The sequence below is a fragment of the Eulemur rufifrons genome, chromosome 16 (assembly GCF_041146395.1).
Source record: "Eulemur rufifrons isolate Redbay chromosome 16, OSU_ERuf_1, whole genome shotgun sequence".
Lineage (NCBI taxonomy): Eukaryota > Metazoa > Chordata > Mammalia > Primates > Lemuridae > Eulemur > Eulemur rufifrons.
This window is the reverse complement of record NC_090998.1, coordinates 91,058,625-91,065,697: the sequence shown is the minus strand read 5'-3', so window position 1 is coordinate 91,065,697 and position 7,073 is coordinate 91,058,625.

The window sequence follows — 7,073 nt, the reverse complement described above, 5'->3', positions numbered from 1 at the left end:
AAAAAAAAAACAAAAAAAAACCACTCACTAGATTAGTAGAGAGGACAGTCATGAGACCCACCCCAGCCCCCTGCCCACCAGGCGAGAGTGTGGGGAGGAGGGTGGTGGGAGAGAACAGGTCAGGGCTGTGTATCTAAATCCTTAAATTACGTTTCCTTTGACCCAGGGGGTCACTTGTAGGAACCAGTCCTATAGACCTAATTAAGGACATGCTCTAAGATGTAAGTGATGTTCACCATGGTGGTGTTTATAAAAGCCAAAAGATGGAAACCACATTTCCAGTGGTCAGGATGGGACATAGGGGAAATGAAGGCAGGGACTGCCCTAAGAAGGGATACCGGGTGGCCCTGGAAATTGGGGTGTGGAGCTGTGACAGAATGTGACAGGCCCGGCATGTATTTCCACACAGCTTTAGTGAGGTACGATTCACACGTCACTGCGTGCATGCAGTTTGTTGAGTTTTAGGAAATGTATACAGTTGTGCAACCACCACCATCGAGTCATGGAGCACAAGGGCCCAGCATATTTTTAAGTGAAAAATAAGACGTGGTACAGAACAGTACGTGTAATAGGATCTCCTTTCGTGCGTCTGCCTGTCTGCAGTCTGTAAACACCGCCCCACGGGAACAGAGGCGTTGGGAAAGGACAATGTGTGAAAGTGCCAGCAGGAGCGCTCTGCGCGCAGGTCACAGGAACACTGGCCATGTCGTGTGCCCCTGCCTAACATCTTTAAGTAAAGAGCAAAGTAGGAAGTGTCACTGCAGGGTGGTGACTAGTGACCCCCAAAACACTCCCTGCTCCACACATATGACCCCCCCATTAACACTCGATCCTGCCTCCGGCCCCAGGTTCGTGTACAGCCACCGTGAAAATACACAGACGGTGCTCAAAGCCACAGACAGAACTGAAGTCACCCACAGTTCTTGCAACCAGAAACAGAACCCTGATAGCATTATGGTAAATTCTTGGCAAATGGCCACTCTTACGTATCATGGTTAGGAGCTTCCTGGGGAGGGCGTGGGGGACATTTTGGAAGACGGAAGAGCGTGTTGCAGAAGCTTGGCGCTCCCCGAGCATGGTAGGTTGGGGCGACAGGGAGGAGGTCAGTTTTCCTTTCCAGTTTTTATCATTTTCAAAGGCATCGAGAGTGTCAGGGTGGTTCTGCTTCACCTGCCGCACGTTTATGGCGTGCTCGCTGTGGTCAGGTCCTCCCTAATTTAGATGTCATTTGTGATCTGAGGTGGGGTGGGCAGCTCCCGCTCTTCTCTGTTCCTGGTATGCTCAAGGTCAAATTCATCAGTCATTCCCAGCGGCTCCCCCCACCTCGTGCCGGGGGCCATCTGTGGATGAGGCTTACACTCCCACCCGTGCAGAAGGTGACCACAAGCTCTGCCCTGTGCCAGCGTGCACAGCGCTGGGACCCAGCCCACAGCCACCCCGAAGGTGCCCTGCTCTGCTCACCTGAGCAGGGTAGACCCAGGAGGAAGCGGGTATCTGAGACTTGGAGGCAGACACACCTGGGCTCAGATCCTGCCTCCAAAGTCACCTTTCCTCTCTGTGGCTCAGTTTTTTCATCCAAGAAATGGGGCCATCATGGTGGCCATGAAGGCTAATGGAGGTAACAAAGGAACAGTGCTTGGCAGGGTGGCTGGTGCAGATTGCGTTCCGGGCAAGGGGACGCTCTTTTTACTATGGTTGGGAGGTTCCTGGAGGGCTTGGTGGAGGGACATTTTGGAAAGAGGGAAGAGCATGTTGTAAAATTCTGCAACTCCCAGAGCCTAAGGGGCTTGAGCCAAGGGGAGGTGGTCAGCGTGGCTGGTCTAGAAGGTGTAGTGGTAGGGAGAGGGATGGGGAAGTGCCCATGGGGCCTCAGCATGTGTGGGGTGGGGGCTGCCACAGTGGTCTCCTGTGGTTTAGTGGTTCAGTCCCCCAAAGCAGGCAGATCTTAAAGATCTCTAAGATACATCACACTCCCTGCTCAAAATCATTCCAATCAAAAAGGCAAGTCCTCAGGAGTTCGAGACCAGCCTGAGCAAGAGCGCGACCCCGTCTCTACTGAAAATAGAAATTATATGGACAACTAAAAATATATATAGAAATAATTAGCCGGGCATGGTGGAGCATGCCTGTAGTCCCAGCTACTTGGGAGGCTGAGGCAGGAGGATCGCTTGAGCCCAGGAGTTTGAGGTTGCTGTGAGCTGGGCTGACACCACGGCACTCTAGCCTGGGCAACACAGTGAGACTCTGTCTCAAAAAAAAAAAAAAAAGGCAAGTCCTACATGGCCCTCAAGGCCCCCCATGGCCTGAGTTCCCCCATATGTCTCTGGCCTCCTCTTTGGGTGCCTTCTGCATACCCTGCTGTTCTGTCAGTACTCGGGTGCACTCGTCCCGGGGCCTTTGCACCCCTGGTCTCCTCCTCCCTGAGCCGCACCTCCCCAGGTGGCCCCACCGCTTTCCTGCACAAATGTCCGCTTCCCTGAGGGGCCCTCCCCAACCCATCATTACGAAGCAGCCCCTGCCCCCCAGCCTTCTCCACTGCTGCATTTTTCTCCATAGCGCCTATTGCCACCTGACATATTTCTTTATTTTTATTTATAAAAAAATTTTTTTAGACGCAGGGTCTTGCCCTGTTGCTCAGGCTGGAGTGCAGTGGCGCCATCATAGCTCACTGCAGCCTCAAAGTCCTGGCCTCAAGCCGTCCTCCTGCCTCAGCCTCCCGAAGCGCTGGGACTACAGGTACTTGCCACCACACCCAGCCAATGTATTGCTTTGCTTGTCAATTTTCTCCCTCTAGGATGTCAGCCCCATGAAGCCAGTGACAGCCTGTCTCTTCACCGCTGTGTGTATCCCCAGGCCTTGGAGCGGGACCTGCCACCACACAGGTGCTCAGGCACATGGCGAGTGAGGATCAAGGTGCCAAGGGCTTGCCCCGTTTCTTCCCAAGCTGGCTTCTTGCATCCAGCTGAGCAGGAACTCTGTTATGCACAAATTGTCCTCCCTCCTGACCTCATTGTCTGTGCCCTTGGCCTCGACACCAGGGGGCAGGGGGCACTCTTAAGAGGTCAGTGATGTCTACTCCTGACGGAATGGACAGAACCAGTGCCAGGAGACCAGATTAGGAAGGTCTTTCAAGAAGGGTCCTAAGGGATTGTCTTTTCCAAGCTCTTTATTTTATGGATGAAGAAATTGAGACTCAGAGTTGGGAGGGAGGTCATACTCCAAGGTCACCGAGCAAGTGTGTGGAAGGCAGAAACCAGGTCCCTTGCTGAGACAATATCCAGTCAGCAAATATTATCGATATTGAGAATGAGAACACCCAGTACTAGTGAAGCTGGGAAGGCGGGTGGGCACGCTCTTTTGCTGCCCATTATGTTTAACCTTTAGTACAGTAGAAAGGGAGAAAGTGAAGTAACATGGGAACTTCCTTTCAAGTAGAATGAACTCAGGACTCTTCTAATTCAGGCCGAAATTTCTAGATGCCCTTTCCATGGGCATTTCATTTGCTAGGCATAATTTTATCTGATGAGGAGCTTTGCCTGCTACTTGCATCTCTGTGGTCTCTGGGTAGCAAGTGACGAAGACAGACAGCTCATCCACACCCAGCCATCTCGGCCCTGCGGGATATCCCGTGTGTGCCTGTGCACGTGCCCAGAATGAATGTGTAGGAGCCTGGATTCATGGTGACTTATTGCTCCTTTAACTGAGCGTCAAACCCAGGGAGGGGCTGCACACAGTGGTGTGTGCTTGTAGTCTCAGGGCTTTGGGAGACCAAGGCAAAGGATTGTGTGAGGCCAGGATTTGGAGGCTGCAGTGAGGCTGTGATCGTGCCACTGAACTTCAGCCTGGGCAACAGAGAAAGATCCTGTCTCTAAAAAAAAAAAAAAAAAAAAACAGGAAGGGATTTCACGATTTCACCCTGCCCCTGAGAAGCCAGCACCAGCCAACCAGATCTTTAGTCCCGCCTCCAAAACAGTGGGAGTGACCCTGGGAGGGTGGGATGGCCTCAGGGAAGGAAGAAAGGGGCTCTTGGGGTTGGTACACACTCAGATACTTTACTATGAAGAGTCAAAGGCATGTGACTTTATTACGTACCCTCAGATGGTGAGATATTAATTATATTTTCTAACAGTTATAATTTGCATCTGCACATGGTTTGTAGTTTGCAAACAGCATTCTCCTGGATTAGTTACCATATTTGATCTTGGCTTTGTGGGCAGGACAGGGATCATTTACTCATTGCTTCCCAAAAAATGTGCATTGAGCACCTACTATGTGCCAGGCCCTGGGGATATAATCATGAGTAAAAGCAGTTTTGGACTCTGCCCTCCTTCCATGGTATCCCTGTGTCAGTTTATTTAATCAGCCTCCTTGAGAAAGACCTTCGGTTGTTTCTAATCTTTTGCAATTGCAAACAAACCTGTGACATTGCACAAATGTCACTTATCTGTAGGATAAATCCTCAGAGTGGGATTGCATGTTGAAATGCGTGTGTAGTTTTGATAGATGTTAAGTGGCCCTGCGGTACCGAGCAGCGCTGCTTGGCATTCCTGCTGGCAGCGTAAGAGCATGCCCGTTTCCCACAGCCTTGCAGAAATATGGTCAGTGTTTGGAGTTTTGCCAATCTGATAGCTGAGAGATGCTATCTGCATGTTTCAATTTGCATTTCTCTCACTTATAAAAAGATCCAATCTTGGCTCACGCCTGTAATCCTAGCACTCTGGGAGGCCAAGGCGGGAGGATTGCTTGAGCTCAGGAGTTTGAGACCAGCCTGAGCAAGAGCGAGACCCTGTCTCTACTAAAAATAGAAAAAATTAGCCAGGCATGGTGGCCCCAGCTACCCCGGGAGGCTGAGGCAGTAGGATCGCTTTAGCCCAGGAGTTTGAGGTTGCTGTGAGCGAGGCTGATGCCACGGCACTCTAGCCCAGGCAAGAAAGTGAGACTGTCTCAAAAAAAAAGATCCAATCTTGCTTGTTTAGGGGTCATATTCTGCATGTGTGTGAACTGTCCTTTGCTCATTTTCTTTGGAACGTTGGTCTTTTTCTCTTTGATTTCTGGGCACTCTTTATATATCAGGAAAATTAGCCCTTTGTGATATGAGGTACTCATAAGTTGTTGCAGGTTGTCACTTCTGTTTTGATTTTCTTGTTGGTATTTTGGGGGAGGATATGGGGAAGGTTTTTGGGGGGGTTGTTGTTGAGTAGTCACATTTATTTATCTTTTCTTTTATGGCTTCTGGATTTTAGATATAATTAGGAAAACCTTCCCAACAACAAAGTTACGAATGAATCCACGCATGTTATGTTGTATACTTTTCTGGGTTTTATTATTTGCATTTGGAGTTTATCCTGGGGCGTGTCATTTCCCCCCATGGCTACCCTATCATCGCCCAGTGTCTTACATTAAAAGGCCCATTTACCCTCCTGATTTGAGATGCTGCCTTCCTTCGTTGTATATGAAAGTACCATATTATTTTTGTGTTTCCTTTGCTTTGTTATAGTCTGTTTGTTCATATGCTGAGACTATGTTGTTTTAATTATGGACGCTTTATAGGATATTTAATAGCTAAAGGGCCAGCCAGTCCTTTCTTTGTTGTTCTGCCTATCAGTTCTTGCTTGTTTATTTTTCTATGTGGACTTTAGGATCAAATTGTCTAATTCCATAATCACAGGCAATTTATGAATTGGCTTAGAGAAAACGGACATCTTCGTGAAGCTCAGTCTTCCAGCCAGAAGCAGCATGTGTCTTTTCCATTTGTTCAAGCTTACTTTGCATTTGGGGGGGGACTTTAAAATTTTGCTAACATGGATTTTGAACAACTTTTGTTAAGTTTAACTCCAAGTATTGTGGCTGTCGTTGTAAGTGGAGTCTTCTCTTTCCTTGTATCTTCTAACTGCCTGCTGTTTGTACGTGAGTGTGTGCGTGCATGTGCTTCTATTATTTGTAGTTTTCAATTGTTTCTCTGGACTTTTCCAGGTATACAATAACGTATGAAAACAGCAATACCTTTAACCATTTCTATTCAATTTTTATACCTCTAATTCCTTTCTCTTGTCAGGTAGCTTTGATGAGTACACTCAGTATAATAACACTCAGTGGTGATGGTGGTGGCATTCTTGTCTTTTCCCTGACCCATGTGTGAAACTGAATACTCAAGCTCTCTCCTGAGTATGAAGTCAGCTCCTGGCTTTGAATTGATCTATGTAATTTTGTTAAATGTTTTTTAGTGTCATTGGGGCTGACCATACAATTTTTCTCCTTAGATCTATTAATGTAATGAATTATATTCACAATTTCCTAATATTGAATCATCCTTGCATTCCTGGAGTAAACCCCACTTGGTTTGGATATTTTATTTTAATGTGTTTCTGAATTCTCTGTTTTTTTTTTTGTTTGTTTGTTTTTTGTTGTTGTTGTTGTTTTTGAGACCAAGTCTCACTCTGCTGCCCAGGCCAGAGTACCATGGCATCAGCCTAGCTCACAGCAACCTCAAACTCCTGGGCTCAAGCAATCCTCCTGCCTCACCCTCCCAAGTAGCTGGGACTACAGGCATGCGCCACCAAGCCTGGCTAAAACAGTTTAAAACTTATCTGTTATTTAAGAGTTTGCTAGAATCCCCTGTAAAAATATCTCGCCCTGGTGCTTTTGTTTCGTGATGGTGGCCGGCTTATAGTAGGCGGCAGTCGGCCTGTGTAAACTATCTATCTCCTCTGGGATCAGTTTTGATTTATTATATTTATCCAGCAATTATTTTATTCAGGTTTCAAATTTTATTTGCAGAGTACAATCTTATCATTTAAAAATGATGTTTCTTTGGTTATTTTCTCATTAGGCTTTTTTTTTTCTCGGTTTGTATGGGGAGCTTTCTCCCCATTCTCCTACCCAGTATTCTTGATTAGGTTAGTTAGTGGTTTGTGTATTTCATTGGCTTTTTTCCTAAAGAGCCAGCTTTTTACTTTATTTCTTAGTTCCACTGCTTATCTGTTTCCTAATTTATTTCTGCTTTAATCTTTCTTAATACTTTCCATATTCTTTCTGTTTATTTTGTGGTTCTTTAACATTTTTAGACTGGTACT